Raw genomic sequence first — 18836 nt, forward strand, 5'->3', positions numbered from 1 at the left:
CACCATTACCCCTGCTACATTTATTGTATCAATCACATTGCCACTATGACACTGATAATCATGTGATGTTAGCTGAATTATTTTTTATTCAATTTATGTCTGGAACCACACATGGACAGAGGGAGTAATTATTTTGCTCACAAATGCACCAAGCAGTGTCTGGCACATAAATTCTTGGTAAGTGCTTATTGCATGGGTCAGTGAAGTGGTTAGATAGTCATGTGTTGAGTTCTGCCTGGGAAACCACAGCAATACCACTCAATGAGGGATCTACTTTCAGATCAGATTACCACCTAGATGGAACTGTTTCCAACAGAACAGATTTAAATATCCCTTGACCTCCATGGTTCCCAGGACTATTTGTTACCTTCCAAAGCACAGATCTAGAAAGGCAGAGGACACATCTCACATTCCGTTTCTGAACAGTAGAAAAGCAGGCAACTAGCAAGCAAAAAACAATAGTCAAGAAAAATGTAATACCTTAAGATAGAACTTAGGACAAATACATAAGTAAATACTAAGAATTTTGCAGGTAAGCAGAGCATTGTCAAGCAAAACAATATCCAAAATAATCTAAAAGAGAGACTGCTCTCTTGGTCCCACTGGCTATGGATTCTAGTCACTTCCTTGGTATAACTATAAGTTGCCATTACTGCAGAATTTACCATAATTTTTTTAGTTTTCATATTATGCCTGATGAACCACACATAGGTTTCAATAAAATGGTGATGGATTAGTCACTCTCAACAAATTCTGACATCAACAATCTCTCTTGATATTTTACATATATAGAATACAAATGAGTGAATACACACACTCTGATTTCTTAAAAATGTGAATACATTTTGGCCCTATTCAACTTTAAGAAATTAACCAACAAAAGTAATTAAGACTGTGAATTAAGTTTTGGTTGTAAGGACAGTCATTACAATATTATTTATAACAGTAACCTAAATATCCAAGAACAGAAGATTGGTTACAGTCATTTAAATAATTTCTCTGTAGATAAGTATTTATTGGCATAGAATACCTCATTAGTTTATAAAAGTAAGTTGCAAAGCAGAGCCCATTGCATTTAGACAATACACATATAAGTATGTGTAACAGGAGTGTGAGAGCATAAAACAGCAAAGAAGGTGATGGACTAAACTGAGATTTTTAAAAGTTTCTGTATATATTAATATTATAATCATTCCATTGGTCTTGGATATGGAACATTGAAATTAGGAGAATAAAAAGACCAGGGAAGTTGGTGGCACAAGGGGTTAAGATGCAACCTATGAAGCTATCCACAGCCACTGCTGGGCGAGTTCGATCCCCGGCCAGGGAGCCACCCACATGGCACAGCAGACCTGTCTGGTCTCGCCCGCTGCTCCCCTCAGCAGTGTATTTCAGTCAATCTGCCTGTTCTGTTCCCCACTCTGTCTCTGGTGAGTCCTCTCACCTCCCCACCACACCTCTGACCTGTACCCCAGTTCTTGTATGCATAAATAAATAAATCTTAAAAAAAAAAAAGACCAAGGGTGTTATTTGTGCTACATGGAAATCAGGACTGTTAGGGTAATCCAAAAATGAAAGGGTATAAGATACCGGCCTGAACAAATTTACAAGCTCTTAGAATATTGATTTGGTGGTTTTCCAATATCCATAAGAAGACAGGGGGGCTCAAACCCATCTTCTTTAACAAATGAACTCCTTTAGCAGACAAATTTCAAAAAATTGAAGAAGAAAAAACAAATCCCATTGAAAGCAATGCTCTATTCATCGAGGGCTCTGAGATGTGACCTACCCAGGCAGCTATGGGGCCTCCTCTGCCATTTATGTTTCCTCTTTAATCAAATCCCTGGATGCCACAGTTCTCAACTTGCAGAGATTTAAAAGGCACTTTGATTAATGGACTTGATCAGTGTCCACTCTTGTTTAACCATGGTGCTCTCCTCCACGTTTCACATTTCACACCCACATAGCACCATTCCCCTTTTATTACAGGAACTGAAGGATGTGATGGCCTGCCAGACAGCGGAGTAATTTATGAAAAATATAGTTTTAAAAGGAGAGTGTATTAAAGCTTGAAAAGAACTCAGAGCCCGTTGCTATTTTAATTTTAAATAGGCTATGCAAATAATTAAATGTCAGGTCATATTGACACCATCAAATTTAGGAGTATAGCTGGTATACAAACCCAGAGTCCTAGGGAATATTAAATCAGACTTACCAGGGCACTGAATCATATCTTGCTCTTGACATGAAACAACAGTATCGATTGGGTTAAAAATGAGCCAATTTCCAAAAACCTTTACCTGCTACAAATGTTTCCACATACACTACAATTCTTTAAAAGGCCATAAAAAGAAATCGAGATGAATTTGTAAATATATTTACACACTAAATCCCTCTTTAGTGTTTTATTTTTCTCAAACCTCTCCTGCCTCATACTAGCCTATTTCAAATATTGACTTCCAGGAAAGGATGGATGAGAACAGCCAATATTCAGGGCTAAGGCAGCTATGGGGCCTCCTCCTTTAGAGCAGTCTAATTTATTTAGTTACCGGAACTTTGCTCATGACTTTGTACATGTCAGTCTCAATTAGTCACACCCATGTGCACAGTGTATTCTCTACTATGTAGTACTATGTACTATGGTACAGCTATTCCAGGTTAGTAAGCAAGCTGAAATCACTTTAAAATGATATTGAAAAAGTAGAAATAGGGCCTCCCTGGTGGCACAGGGGGTTAAGACGCAACCCATGAAGCAATCTGCAGCCTCTGCAGCATGAGTTTGATGCCCGTCCGGCCAGGGAGCTACCCACATGGCCGGCCAGGGAGCTACCCACATGACCTCTCCTGACTCACCCGCTACTTCCCTTAGCAGTGTACTTTGGTCAATCTGCCTGTTCTGTTCTCTGCTCTGTCTCTGGTGAATCCTCTCATCTCCTGAACCTCTGGCCTGTACCCCAGCTCTTATATGCAAATATATCTTTAAAAAAAAAATTAGAAATGGTCAGTAGATAAATAACTATTGTGAAAAGATTTCTCCCATATTGTAGAAATTCTGTGATGAATAAGACACTATTAAACATTTGAGAAAAGGCAATAACAACAGAAAACACGCTTTTCTCCTTTTAAGTTCTTAAAATTAGAGCTTAAGAGAAATTCCTGTTTCCAGAGTACCAGTAATTAGTTATCAGCAGATGGACCAGAATTAAGCTAAATGTCAGGAGAAAACCAGTTCTGCATCCAGATTGGTTTCCCAAAGACAAATAATTGCTGTTACAAAAGCTTAGTATTGACATTATGACATCCCTCCATTGTCCATGGCAGACATTACTAATCAGTTACACCTTTGGATCACCTAATCTACAAATATTTATCATTTCCTACGTGTCAGCACTCCAATAAGCACTGCAGGCACTATAGTGGACAAAATAAACAAAGCCTGTGCCCTCTTGGTGCTTACATTCCTGTGAAAAGAGAAAGAAATAAACAAGAGACATAGATCATTTCAGATAATGACAGGGGCTGGAAGACAATTAAGAAAGGAAACACATATAGTGTGGTCGAGTGGATGGGGACACAGAGGATTTTAGCTAAAGGAGATCAAAGTTCTCTCAGTAGAGGTCATGTTTGGAGAGGAACTTGTCCAATGAGAGAGAGCTAGCCATGTGAAGAGCTATCCCACTTACTCTTCCTCAGCCCACTGGGCAGCCATTACTAACCATCTGCAGATTGCCTATGCGATGGGTGAGTCCTGTGCAAGGAATTCTTGGGAATGTAGAAAACTCCAAGGTAAAAAGCATTCAGTGTAACTGTGGGAACACATTGAACAACCAGTCACCATAAGATTCTGAAATAGGATGTGGGAGGTAGACTTGAAGCACTTAAAGATTTAGCCTTCCTTTTAACCTTTTAGAATCTCAGTTTACTCACCAGTAACATAAGAGAGGTTTGGACCAAATGATCTATAATTCCTTTTAGATACTAAGGTCAATAATTCTAACTAAAAGGTAAAGTGGAATTTTGGGCAATTGGAGAGATAGGGTAGATTAAATAGAGGCACCTTTTTGTGAATGGGGTCATTTGAACCGTCAGAGAAGAAATAAAATGTAGTTATGGTGTCTTGAGGCTTCTTGGTGATTTCAGAAAGAGCTATAGTCAACTGCTGGTTTCGCAAACAACTTTAACTGCCACAGTCGGAACCAGCTTTCATCTTGAATTCTGGATGAAAACTAATTAGTGTGGTTTTCTCTGCACGATACATATATTCAAAATCACCCAAGATGTCATCTCAGAACACAAAAAGCTACATAGACAAAGCATCCTATTGTGGAATAAAGAGAAAAGAGCTATCAGAGCTTTATCAGAGAGAATCCACCTTTCCCTGCTCCCTGCCACCAGGAAGAGCCAACACTTCCAGAAATGCCATAGGAGAGAATTACAGGCTGACATGTTCATGCTTTTGTATTTCTTCCAAAAATTGCTGATCTTGCTTTACTGTTACATTAAAAAAGATCCAAGTGCATGAAAATTCCCTTTTTTTTTATAGGCAGTAGTTCATGTTTGGGCCATCCAGTCATAACACAAATACTTAAATATTACTGTGATACTGAGTTTATATGATAACTGATTGAAATTCACTTTGTGGGTACAAAGTGCTTCATAAATACTTAATCTCCAGAGTGACTTCAACATAGAATTTCTGGCTCCATCTGGACTTTTCTTTATCCAAGTCACACAGGGTCCCTCTTCTACTTGTAAATATTTCATGTTCCACACCAGTCTCCTTGTAGTACCCAGCTGCTGGTGGATGCTGACCTGCACCTCACCATCCAGGCCGAGAGAGAGCCAGGGCAAGCCAGGAGGTCTTTTGAATAACTTATGATTCATAAACAGCCCCATGACTTATTGTCTCTGTTTTCCCATGCTCTGGAGCAAAAATGAAATTATCTCTGCAGCCTATTCCATGCCACAGGGATGGATGGTTTCTTGGGAAGATGATTGCTCCAGTGACAAGTTCCTACTTCTAACCCAGAACTTTGGAAACCCCAACTGTTCATCAGCCAAATTACAGCCCAACCCCTCAACCATCAGCCAGGAGCTAAACAGGAGGATGACCAAGGGCTGGAACTTTCCAAAAACACACAAGAAAGAGCTGAGCAGTATCTCCTCTCTCTCCCTCCCTAAAGAAACAGTGTTGAAAACACTCACTCAACATGACTCTGGTGTTCACTCTAAAGAACCTTTATTTAGGACCAAACTGGAGTCTTACTGCCCAGAGAATTTCTGGTTAGGAATGGAGCACAGCAGCAGGCACTACTTTTCTACGTGGTTCTCTGTCTTTTCATTTGTAAAATGAAGGTTTGCATCTGTCTCTTAAGGTTTTAACATAGTGGTGGAATGTGCTAAATAATCCAGGGTTAAAATCCCACCTGTGATGCTTACTGCTTGTGCAGCTTAGCTCTGATTTGTCTGTGTAATAAAATAATAGCTGCCTCACAAGGTGATTGTAAGAAACAACGAAGCATGTGAGTGTACTTGTTAAAACGGCAGTGAACTGTTTTACCTGAGAAAGACAGAGAAGGTGCTTAGTTCTGTCCCCCATGATGGTGATCACTGAACACTGGATTGATTACTCACTGGCTTTAAACTGAGGACAGTGTTGAACATGTAATGCTGCCCAAACCTGTTTGAACGAGGAGTTTATCTGGACCATCCCTGGTGAAGATGCAGATTCCAGTTAGTGGTACTTCCCAATTTGTGAAATCTGGCAAGAGCACCCAGGTATGTAACATGAAGGATCTGTATAAAAGAGAAAGGAAAATCAAGTACCTGGGAGTGAGTATTAGTGTGTGTGTATCTGTTCCTCAATCTTAACAGCTGAAAATAATAGTCATATTATTATACCTTATGATTTTGTGGATCAAGAATTCAGGCCAAGTTTAGCTAATTATGTTTCAGTTCCACAGAGCATTAACTGAGATCAATCTGGTATTTAGATGGTTATTAAGTCGGACAGGGGAGTTTTGGTAGAAATGACTAGAGACTAAAGTCAACTGACTGGCAACTGCAGCAACTACACAAAGTCATGCCAACATGGTAGCCTCAGGGGAGTCAGATTTCTTACAAAATGGTTAGGGCTTGAAGGGAAAATTCCAAAAGACCATGGCAGGAGCTACATGGCTTCTTCTGACTTTGGAAGTCATGCAGTGTTGCTTGGGCCATAATCTATCGGTCTGGTGATTCTATTGAACCACTACCACTGGCCCAGATTCAAGAGGATGAATAGCAAGAAATTTTCAGCTATCTTTAATTTACCTCAATACCTGAAGCTCAATTCTGCCATACAAAACCAGCTGTGAGTATCACGTCTATCCTCCCAACTGGTAGCTGTGGCACAAGAAAGACCTAGGAGTTCTCAAGTGTTTCAGAGTTCCCAAGGCCTGTCCATTAACAATTAGCACTTGGGGTTTTACAACAACAGAAGTTCAATTTTTCACATACAGAATTCATTGTAGGGTGGCTGTGGCCTTATTCAGCCTTATCTTTATTTTTTTTTTTAAGATTTATTTATTCATACAAGAGCTGGGGTACAGGCCAGAGATGGGGCGGGGGGTGAGAGGATTCACCAGAGACAGAGTAGGGAACAGAACAGGCAGATTGACTGAAATACACTGCTGAGGGGAGCAACAGGAGAGTCAGGAGAGGTCTGCTGCACCATGTGGGTCACCTGCCTGGCTGGGGATCGAACTTGTGCTGCAGTGGCTGTGGATTGCTTTATAGGTTGAGTCTTAACCCCTTGCACCACCAGGGAGGGCCCCTCATGTTTACTTTAAACCAGGACTGAGAAAGCAGCTTCCAAAAGTCATCTTTGGTTTCTCCTTACAAAAACTACTTTTTCCTTACTCTGTTCTCTTAACAGTTGGGTAAAACTAAGTAGAGAGTGACTAGATGTTAAAGGGTTGGAAACTACATCTTGTTTTTCCCCACCCCATTGAAGTTAGGAGTGGCAAATGAATCACTTGGACGAAAGAAATGTGACTGGAGATAATGAATATTAGTTCCAAAAGAAAACTTCAAGGGCTGGGTGCAAACGCCCCTCCCTTCTGTGATATTCTGATAGTGGAGGCTCCAGTCACCTGAGTACAGAATGGGGACATGGAACAGAGCCTCCAGGTAAGGTTACCAGATAAACACAGGATGCCAGTTAAAATTTAATAACAGAAAAATAATAATACATTTTTAGTATGTATGTTTGGAACATATGCACACTTTAAGAATATCCTTGGTTATTTGATATTCAGCTTTGGCTGAGGGTTCTATATTTTTCTTTGCTAATTCCGGCAACTTGACTCTCAAATGACCCTCAGGAGACATGTAACATTAGGAAGAAATAAACCTTTGTTGGGTCTTCCTGGTGACGCAAGAGGTTAAGATGCAGCACTATGATGCTATCCGAAGCCACTGCAGCACAAGTTCGATCCCCAGCCAGGGAGGTGACCCACATGGTGCAGCAAGACCTCTCCTGAGTCACCAGTTGCTCCCCTCAGCAGTGTATTTCAGTCTGCCTGTTCTGTTCCCCACTCTGTCTCTGGTGAATCCTCTCATCCCCACACACACACCTCCGGCCTGTACCCCAGATCTTTTATGCATAAATAAATAAATCTTTAAAAAAAAGAAACTTTTATTATTGGGGCTTATTTGTTACAATCAAATAATTTAGCCTATACTAAATCAAGCAGTTGTCATGTTTGATGAGAAAATATTTTAATAATGTAAGTGCAGACCTGATTTTTGAAAGGAAGCAGGCAAATCCTCTGCGTAATAAAAGAAAATTGAGCACTCTACAAAATAATCTGAGAATGAGGGATGGATAGAAAAACTGTTACAACACAGTCTCAGCCAACAGGGAATTTCTCATCTACTTGGATAACAAAATAAAAAAAAATATTGATAGAGAATAGTCCTAAGGGCATAGAGATTAGGGGTTTGGAGCCATCATGATAGACTTGCCTTTTAGGAGGGACACATAAGTCAGATTTAGATGCTGTGAGCCGAAGCCAGCCGTGCCCTGTAGGGAAACTGCTTGGTGACTTCTGCTCTGTACTGTCACCTCCCACTGTCAGCAGGGTCTGTGGGCCTGACTTCCTTGCAGGGCTGGAAAGAAAGCACTAGGTGGCCAGTTGGACCCAAGTTCACAGGACTGCTCTAATGTTGAGAGATCGATTGCATTCCACCATGTAGACACTGGTGCCTCTTCTGGGTCTCTGGGATTGTGGTGAAGAAGTGAGAGCACCTTGGTGGGAAGCTCAATGCACAAACCCAAACACTTCTGCTAAGCTTTGGTTGCAATGTCGGTGTTATAGGAAAGTTTCTTCATAGGAATGATCTGGCTGTCTTCATCTTCATGTGTCCCCATCTCACCCTGCCCACATGGCCCTACCCTTAGCTGCACAATGGGTAAATAAATATAAATGTATTTGAGGGGCCAGGGCCCCAAAGTTCATTTGATAAAAATCGTTTCCTGAATTTTGCCACCAGGGGGCAGCACAGGGCCTTGCACTATAAACTAGTCTGGGGCTTCAAAATCTGCCTGGATGTGATTCTCAAAAACCGGTTGGTACTGGGATGCCAATCGTAGCACACATTTTCCTGGACCCAGGAAAGGGAGACAGATAGGGGCAAAGTAGTATTTTCCCTCATAAAGCTATATTCATCCACTTTAAAGAAATGTCCTTTATTCTCAGACTATCTTTCCCAGTGATGATGTTTTGTAATTAAAACATCCTTTCTTTTACTAAATGATAGTGATTATATGTGGCAGGGGTTTGGGGTTGTTTGTTTATTACTAATATTCTCAGTTAATCCATTAAATAATGGGAATTTTCTAGTGTTCCAGAATGTTTTGGGAAATTACTTTTATATTTGTGAAATCAAAAATAAATGTCAGAATGAGACAGGACCGATATGAAAAAGGAGTGGATGAACTACACCTTTGGTTCCCCCAGGCCTTCTATCCCACTACCCATCCATTGTTCCTTCCTTTCTGCTCACCTCTGATCTAATCAACAGGTCGGCTCAAGGTCCTTCTGTTCTCTCTCGAGAACAGGCCCGACCTGTTCTTCCTTAGGAAACTGCCGGCTGTTTAGACCTCAGTGAGAAATTAAATCACTCCTTCCCCCCTCACAGGAAAACTTGCCTTCCACATCTATCTCTGATTCTAGAATGCAGGTACATGAGCTCAGTCTTAGGAAACTTCCTTAGGAAACTGCCGGCTGTTTAGACCTCAGTGAGAAATTAAATCACTCCTTCCCCCCTCACAGGAAAACTTGCCTTCCACATCTATCTCTGATTCTAGAATGCAGGTACATGAGCTCAGTCTAAGGGGTTTCAGGCCTCTGCAGACAGAGGAAGATATGAGAATGAAAGGCAGTCAGCAAGGTGTTGAAACCAGGCCAGCCAGGGGGCTTGCAGACCCCACGCCCGCCCCTGTCTTAGGAAGACTGGAATTCAAGTGAGGGATAATTGGGCAGCCTCAAGGACAGTGCAGGGACTTCAGGAGAGTTAAGGAAGGCTCCGAGATACTGGCAACAAATTCCAAAGGAGACTAATCAAACACCCCAGGACTTATGACATTAGGGACCTACTTTATGACCTTAGGGTCAACAAGACATTTGAAATAGAGGGCAATGAATTAAAAAAAAAGGGGGGGGGGCTGGGACACAGAGACTTAGTTCTGGGCACAGAAACATTTAGGCAGTGAGTGAGACCACCCGGAACTAACCAATCACAAGGAGACTGCTGGAGCTTTAGAATAATCAGGAAAGAAGGTGTATATTCCCTGAGACACGACTCCACTTTGGCTTCCTTGCCCCTCTCTGGCCTGGTTTCAAGGCCTGGGAGTCCCACTTTATTTCTGTTCCTTTTCTCCTCAATAAACTTTCTTTCTCTAAACAAACCTGCCTCTTCTCGCTTGTTTGCCTGAGCGTCTGCGAAGTTCCTGCTGGGGCTTCATGAGACACCAACCCCTGGTGGTCGAGTGTCTGCACTCAGCGCTGCCCGGCAGCCTGGGATGGTTCCTGGCTGGGAGACTAGGCCTGAAGACCTACAATTCCGGTGTGAGGAGGACTGCCCCAGCGCAGGTAGAACACTAAGACGGCGTGTCTCCAAATGCTTATTTTTCCCTTCACCTTCCTGGAAAGTCACGAGTCACACCAGAAGCGGCTGAGATATTCGGTCTTAATGACGGGGACCTTTTCATTTCATCCTTCGGCCAGCGCGGGCCCGGGACATTTCCTCAAGTCAGCACAGGCCGCCCGAGTCCACAGCACTCTGTGAGCACCGCGGCGTAGGCAGCGCAGCGTCCCCACACACATCAGCTGCCCTGCGCTGAGCCTGCCACGCCGGCGTGGGGGCTGCGCTGAGCTGGGGAGCTAGGAGAAGCCGTGGGGCTGCCTGCAAAAGCACAGGACCCCCGCTCTCTGCAAGTGAAGGCCTCCTCGGAAACCTCCCGGAGCTGGAGTGGCGTGAAGCCGAGCAGTAATTATACCATTAATTTCTAAGGGATTTTTGGAACATTCCGAGGCCCCCCAAATAGCATACCAAGTCATACCAAATAGCACATAAAACCTAAAATCACACTCACTTGGAGGGAGCGCAGGAAGCACGCGACCCCGCCGCCGCTGCCACCGCGCCCTGTAGCAGCAGGTCCGGGAAGGAGCCAGGCCCGCGCGCAGCGGCCCCGCGCCCACTGCGCAAACCCCGGCGCTGCGCTGGCTTTCTGTCTTGTGTGGTAAAAGCAGGCGTCTGCTTGGGATTTCAGAGAGGGACAACACGTAAGAAGGTAGGTCTTTCTTAAAAATGAAGCAGCGTGAAGCAAATATTTTAAAAGCAGTGCATATCTGCCTTTTAGAACAATCGGCAGAGTTCAAAAGGGTAACAACTGGTTTGGGAACCTGGAAAGGCTTCAGGAGCTGGGTCTGGCATAACAGGGAGGATGTGGACAGGAAGCAGGAAAGGACCCCCTCGACAAAGACTGTGCAAGTGTGGGTCTGCTAATCACCATTTTTATTTATTTATTTATTTATTTATTTATACAAGCACTGGGTACAGTCAGAAGCGAGGGAGGGTGAGAGGATTCACCAGAGCCAGAACGGGGAACAGAACAGGGAGACTTGACGAAATACACTGCTGAGGGGAGTACCGGGCATCAGGAGAGATCTGTGCGCCATGTGGGACCCTCGCCCGGTGGCCGGGCATCGAACCAGCGCTGCAGATGCTGTGGGCAGCTTCGCAACCCAGTGCTCAACCGCTGCACCACCAGGGGAGGCCCTAATCACCATTTTTGTTACCTACGGTTTTGCATTGCTATGCAAGGTCACAACCGGCTGGAGCCAAACCCAACAAGGTGCCTTTCAAATCAATCAAACTTTGCATCACAGGGGGATGACCTGGAATGCCCAAGGGGGTTGCTGACTGATATAGGACAAGGGGCCCCAGAAGCTGATCCATGGAAGGCCTCATTGATAAGCTTGAAACCAGGCTGGGGTTCTAGGGCTTGATCTCAATTACAGTACTGAGTCATCAAGCTGATGAGAAGTGCCTGGAGGGCAGACTCACAATCTCGATACTATAGATGACAGAGCACATTTTCTAGTTTCACCCCTCCCTTTTCTCTTTGTCCTCTTTCCCTTTACAAGTGATGCTGCATGGTTATTCTATCAATAAAAAAGGCCCTTGCTCTGGGCGGCATCCTGCATCCTACAGCATCCTGCATTCTACAGCTTGCTCCACAACTTCCATTTGTCAGTGTGTGTTATCAACACAACACGCAAGTAGGAAGCTCGCAGTTATGTTTAGGGTGTGGGGCCCAGTTCATTTCGGCCAAAGTATCAGGAAGGTAGCAGGAAACATAGAAATAATAATGGAAAGTGGGAGGAGATGGGAAGCAGGTAGTGGTGGGGCTGAATCCCACGGCCACAGCGGGCTACTTGGGGCCTTGTTTGACTGCCTAAGCCTTAGTGTCTTCACCATCTAATCCACACCATGGTCCTTATACTTCAGAGCATTAAATAAGAGAGCGGGTGTGTAATTAGCACTAAATTTTAGTTTACAGACCCATGCAATAAAAAAGCTAGAAAAGCAATTTTTACTTTTTTCTTACTCAATTTCTATTTCAAGCTTCACTGTCCGATGTCAGAAATGCCATCACATGGAGTTCAGGACGCCACTGCAAAAGCTCCAGGCCAACGTCTGCTTCGGTGAGCCTCCGTGGTCCCCTCTCTGCTGGCATTTTCAGAGGGTTCTCTCTCCCCTCCTGCTTCAGGTGTGACGCACACAACTGCCTCCCCATCATCCTCATCGTGTCTCAATTAGTTTGCTGGGGCTGTCAAAACAAAGGACCACAAATTCGATGACTCAACAGAAATTTACTCCCTCACAGTTCTGAAGGCTGCAAGTCTGAAGTCAAGGTGTCAGCAGGGCTGTGCCACATACAAAGCTTCTTGAGAAGAATCCTTCTCTGCTTTTTCCTAGTTCTGGTGGTTGCTGGCTGTTCTTGGTACACCTTGGCTTGTGGCTGCATCTCCCCAATCTGGACCTTCACCTTCACATAACTATTTCCCTTTGTGTGAGAGTCCCAGTATCCAACCTTCCTTTTTCTTGTAAGGACACTGAACCACTGGATTAGGGTGTACCTCATCTTCACTTGCTTATATCTGCAAACACCCTATTTCTACCTCGCTTTTTGAGGTTCCAGGTAGACATAAATTTGAAAGGGACACAAGCCACTACGCTATCTCAGAACTACTTTGAGGTCCAGAGTTTGCTTGTTCTGTGCCTCTTGAAGGAGCCTGCCTCTCGCTGTCCTGAAGCAAGGGAACAGCCTTTTCTTCTCTGAGATTTTCACACTTTACCATCTTCTCCCCAGAGAAGGGGCTCAGGTACCGCATCCAAGACCCTATAAACCACCCCTCCCCAGGGAGCTTTGCCAAAGGTGGATGGGACAAAGCAGCCTCCCTACTCAGAAGTCCACCAAGACCTAATTTCTCATCACCCCCCCACCACTTTCTTCTTTTTCTCCTGGAAACATTTTAAATGACACATTCTCCCAGATCTAAAGGGTAAGGCCTATACTTCTGAAACTCAAAAGCCAAGAGAAGACCGCTTTTCTCCAGAATCTTACCTTTCTTGATATGTTTCACCGGCTGAATGGAACAAGGGGAAGTGTTCCACTTAAAACTGGTTGATAAGGAAATACCAGAAATAAAATGATTCCTAATTTGAAAATGTTCCCTACCCAAATTCCCCAGCTCATTGTATGTATGCAGAGTCCTAGCACTGACCCTGTGTGGACATGCTGGTCACTCAGGAAGACCAACCAGCTGGACTGACTGTACTTTTCTTTAAAAAAAAAAAAAAGACTTATTTTTTTATTTATGCACACAGAACTGGGGTACAGGCCAGAGGAGCAGGGGTGAGAGGATTCACTAGAGACAGAGTGGAGAGCAGAACAGGCAGATTGACTGAAATACACTGTTGAGGGGAGCAGCAGACAGGAAACAGGAGAGGTCTGCCACGCCATGTGGGTTAACTCCCTGGCCAGGGATCAAACTCATGCCACAGTGGCTGGTGATAGCTTGATAGTGCTGAGAATTAACCCCTTGTACCACCAAGGATGCCCTGGATTGGCTGTATTTTCAGCGGTGAAAGCAGGACAGTGCCCAGCAAACCAGGACGCCGTGGTCACATTACAGGAAACATTAGTCCCCAAGTCAAGATTGTGTAGCAACCTGGGGAGGTATTGGTTCAGACCTTAGAATCCAAAGAATTGAATAAATGAGAAAGTCTCTCTACTAAAAGCTTTCTTTTACAGGGTCACTGGTTCTCATTTCAGAGCATCCCAGTCATGCCATGCAGACTCAAAAGGTATTTGGAAACCAGTGGGATAAGATAAAGGCATCATTGAGGGTTTTAATAACCAGGACCCCTTGAGTTAATCTCACAGTTTCTGCTTCACATGACCTTCTCTGTGACTCTTCCCATAGATCTGCAAGCGGCTCTCCCACCGCTGAAAGGACACTTCAGCTTCTGTCCCCTATCCTTGAAAATAACATCACTGTAGGACACACACACACACACACACAGAGGCAACTAATTCTATATCTTCACTATGGGACAGAAAAACAATCTGGATTGCCACAACCTGCAACCTGATTTCTGGTAGAAAGGTACCACCTGGTGGATATCTAGAAAACTGCTCACATACTGTATGTAAAAATGAGCAGCTGAGGGCAGCTCGTCTAACAGCATGCCAACGAAAGTATTACTACAAGACTGAACAAGAGCTCAGTATTCAAATATGAGCTGATGTCCTTAAATATTTGACTCCTCATGCAGCCAATTGTTCTTAGAACTAGTCAGAAGCAGGTAGACTTCCCCATTTTCCTGGGCTCCTTTGTCCACTTTATAATTAACTGAAATAGCTAATCATTGCCTATTCCCCTCTTCCTCCCTGAAGTATCATTTTTGCTTCTCTTTGGCATGAGAAACCTGGTCATACCTCCTTCAAAGCCTTCTTCTTGTCGAGTCCAACCCTCTGTGGATACATTTGCACATAGTTGCTAATCTTTTGTGGGGGTCCTCTCCCCCACTCACCATGTCCCTTCCTCTAAGGCTTTGTGGGGCCAGGGCTGGGGAACTGCCATGTCTATACAAATATTCCCCAGCCACAGCTGTTGAACAGGGATGATCATCTCACCTCAAGCTGGGAAGAAAGAGTCTAGCTCTCGTGCGATTTGGAGCCGGTGTTCAGGAACCATGAACTGGTGCAGCTAGATCTGTGGTGAGTTGGACTCTGGTGCTGAAGGGGGGATGCCACCATATGCATCAGAAAGGCCAGAGAGTGGTCATCAGCCAGAGCAGAGCCAATTGCAGAGTGATTTGAGGGCCACGTTCAGGCTGCATGTGACCCTTGGATTTCACGTGTCACATGGAATCCGACAGTAGCTCCCTCTTTCCTACTGAAAGGCGCCGGAGGCTCTCACAAAGACCAGACACACGATGGAGATTATGAAGCCAGAGCTGGCAGACCTCTGAGCACACCTGACAGAGTCAGGGGCTTTTCACCGGCAGTCACCTGAGGTCTTCACAGAAATGAGAAATCAGTTCCAGTCAAACACATTCTGAAGGTTCCCTGCTCTACAAAACATCTGTGATCAACAAGGAAAGAAACCAATAAGCCCCAGGACTGTTTGAAGGCTCCAGCCAGGACTGAGGCCACACCCTGCCCCAGTGCATGATCAGATTTTCTCTGATTATCTTTCATGATACAAAGTTAGAGGGAGGAAGTGTATGGTAGAGGAAGAAGACACTCCCTCCCCATCAGAAAATCAAAGTCTCAGTAGAGTGACAAGTGAGGCAGGCAGAGAGAGTTTCCATCATTGTTTTTGGGTTTCCAGGGAAGCCAAAGCTGAGTGGAGTTTAGAAGGCAGGATGCTCTTAGGATGGATGCCTGCAAAAAGGAGGGGACAGAAACACGAGCCAGTGGAGGTAGAATTGAGCGGTGATGCAGCCCAAGAACAGCCTTGGTCATCTCCACAAGGAGCGTTTGGGTGTAAGTGGCCTGCCAGGGCTGCCCATGTTGTAACCCTGCATTACTCAGGCATTGGATGTGCATTCCCTGGCAAAGGCCAGTGCCTTGGACAAAGACTCTGGCTGTCTTCTAACGGGTCTTTGAGCAGTGGGGTGACAAGTCTTCTCCAAGGGTGAAATGCAGTAGACTCCTGCCATGGTACTTACCCTCTTGTTAAGGGGATGAAATCTTTCTTGCTTTCTTCTTAGCTTCAGTCCATGAGAAACTGACACTGCATTTTACCTAAAGTAGATGAAACCATGCCCCAAACACCAGGACCAATGTCAGAAGTTTGGGAAGTCATCAGTATTGGTTCCATTTCTATTTTTGCTCCTTTCCTCCTTCCTTTTTCTGTACGATTTCTCCCCTTTTTTTCAACCTTCTCTCCTATCCCTTTTTCATCAGTAAGTATTTTTGTTTTCTAGAAAGATAAGTAAGAGGACATACTAATTCACAATATGGTGTGAATTATTGCTCACTAATAATTCTTGTCTGGTGCAAACTTCTCTTTTCCTGATGTGGTCCAGATACTTACTACAGCTGGATCCAGACAATCTTCTACCAGCAGTCACCTGAGGTGACTAACTCCATATCTTCTCTAGTCCCCTGTGACCACTGAAGCCTTACCAAGCATCTTTAAATATCACTTTCGTCAAATATCGTCAAATATCACGTCAAATTTCATCAATATCACTTGTTCAGAGTCTCCTCAACCCCTTACATGCCCAATGTCAGGACAAGGAGCACTGGGCCAGGAGTCAGAGACCTGCGGGGCTGTGTAGCTCAGATAAAAGGATGAGTGGCAGGCAGCCTATCTGCCCAGGCCTGCATCCCTGCTCCACCAGAGCACCAGCACATCACAGTCTGTGCTCCCCATCTGTGTCCTGGAGGATCATGTCTAGTCCCACAACTGCCCCTGCATCCCCTTCCCTAAAATGGCAAATGGTCTCCATTGCCCAGGTTCTCAGAAGGACTGGGTCTGACTTCCCTGGGTTTGATGAGCAGCAATTCTCTGCAGACCATGGAAAGCTGAGGCACCGATGAGCAGAGCATCCTCACTGTTGACATCCGGAAGTAATGCTCAGACGCAGAAATTGCTGTGGCTTTTAAAACTCTATTTGTCAGGGAGCTTCTGGACACTTGAAATCAGAACTGACTGTAAAATTTGTGAAATTAATCATGGCTCTGATGAAACCCTCTCAGCTTTATGATGCTATGAACTGAAGCACGTTCTTAAGGTCGCTGAGACAAATGAAAAAGTACTGATGGAAATTAGTGCATCAAGGACACCTGAAGAACTCTGAGCCATAAAACAAGTGCATGAAGAATAATATGGCTCAACATGGTATGGCGGGTGTCCTTCAGGGCACTACCAGAGGCTGTTGGTGTTTCTTTCTTTTCTTTTAAAGATTTATTTATTTATGCATACAAGAGCTGGGGTACAGGCCAGAGGTGCAGGCGTTGAAAGGATTCACCAGAGACAGAGTGGGGAGCAGAACAGGCAGACTGCCCAATGTTGGTGTTTCTTTAGGTTAATAGAGACCCTGATGCAGAGTTGATGAAGCTCAGGTTGAATAAGATGCTCAGGCTTTCATTCAAAATGAGGAGCTGACGTGGGGGACAGATGAAGAAAAGTATGCCTCATTCAAAAAGGGTGTTTCACAAATACATGGCTGTATCAATTGAGGAAAGCACTGACCAAGAGACTTCCAGTAATTTGGAGCAACTACTCCTTGCTATTGTGAAATCTAATTTTTTTTTCAAGATTTATTTATTTATTTGTTTGTTTATTTATGCAAGAACTGGGGTACAAGCCAGATGTGCGGGAGGGTGAGAGGGTTCACCAGAGACAAAGCAGAGAACAGAACAGGCAGAGTGAAGAAATACACTGCTGAGGGGAGCAGCGGGCGAGGCAGGAGAGGTCTGCCGCGCCATGTGGGTATCTCTGCGGCCAGCGGGGATCAAACCAGCACTGTAGAGGCTGCGGACAGCTTCACAGCATGGCACTCAAACGCCTGCGCCACCAGGGGAGGCCCATGAAATCTATTTGAAGTTTATCTGCCTACCTTTCAGGAACATACTACTATGCTGAGAAGGAAGCTAAGACAGATGATCATGCTGTCATCAATAATGGATTCGAGGAGGCAGGCTGATCTGTTTGACATAAGGGAGGAATTTAGGAATAATTTTGCCACCTCTCTTTATTCCGTGATTAGTGGTAATACTTATGAGGACTATAAGAAAGTTTTCCTACTGCTCTGTAGAGATGCCTGAACGTCCTCCTAGAGAAAGATTCCCTGCTCTGCCTGCCATCACCGCACTCCTGCCTGCAGCACACCTCACTGCAGTGCCTGACACATTCATTGACTCATTCATACTAGCATGTTCATCTCTAAGACTTACACTGTAGAGATATAGTGTTGCTTTTTCTGATCTTCAATTTACATCTTCCTTTTTGTTGTACTGAAGTATATTTATATTACTAAGTACTAAATTCTAGGTTATTTATTTTTTCTTTAAGATGTCAGACTGCTTTTAGCTTTAAAAAAAAAAAAAATTCATTTATAGGGCCTCCCCTGGTGGCGCAGGTGGTTGAGTGCAGCACTGTGAAGCTGTCTGCGGTCTTTGCAGGGCCGGTTTGATCCCAGCCTTCCCCCCGAGGGTCCCACATGGCGCGGCAGACCTCTCCTGTCTTGCCCGCTGCTCCCCTCAGCAGTGTATTTTGTCAGTTTGCCTGTTCTGTTCCCCGCTCTGTCTCCAGTGAATCCTCTCACCCTCCTGCGCATCTGGTCTATATCCCGGTTCTTGTATAAATAACTAAATCTTTAGGGCCTCCCCGGTGGCGCAGCGGTTGAGCGCTGGGTTGCGAAGCTGCCCGTGGCCTCTGCGGCACCGGTTCGATCCCCGGCTGCTTCCCGGCCACCGGAGGAGGGTCCCACATGGTGCGCAGACCTCTCCTGCCGCCCGCTGCTCCCCTCAGCAGTGTACTTCGGTCCTTCTGCCTGCTCTGCTCCCTGCTCTGGCTCTGGTGAATTCTCTCACCCTCCCGGCTTCTGACTGTACCCAGTGCATGTATAAACCAAACAAACAAACAAATAGATAAATAAATAAGACATGCCTCTAGAAAATTAAAAAAAAAAAAAAATAAAAATAAATAAATAACTAAATCTTTAAAAATATATATATGAAAAAATAAAAACAAAACTTCATT

General features: G+C 44.4%; 1 pseudogene across 1 annotated transcript; it reads left to right on the plus strand.

Moving 5' to 3' along the window:
* Nucleotides 1–15486: 15486 nt before the first annotated feature.
* On the plus strand, nucleotides 15487–17697 carry LOC311184622 (annexin A5-like; annotated as a pseudogene). Its single transcript has 3 exons — nucleotides 15487–15607; nucleotides 16660–17010; nucleotides 17157–17697. The product of its transcript is annotated as an annexin A5-like (transcript).
* Nucleotides 17698–18836: the final 1139 nt, after the last annotated feature.

Source organism: Talpa europaea (assembly GCF_964194135.1).
Source record: "Talpa europaea genome assembly, chromosome: 1".
Taxonomy (NCBI): Eukaryota; Metazoa; Chordata; class Mammalia; order Eulipotyphla; family Talpidae; genus Talpa; species Talpa europaea.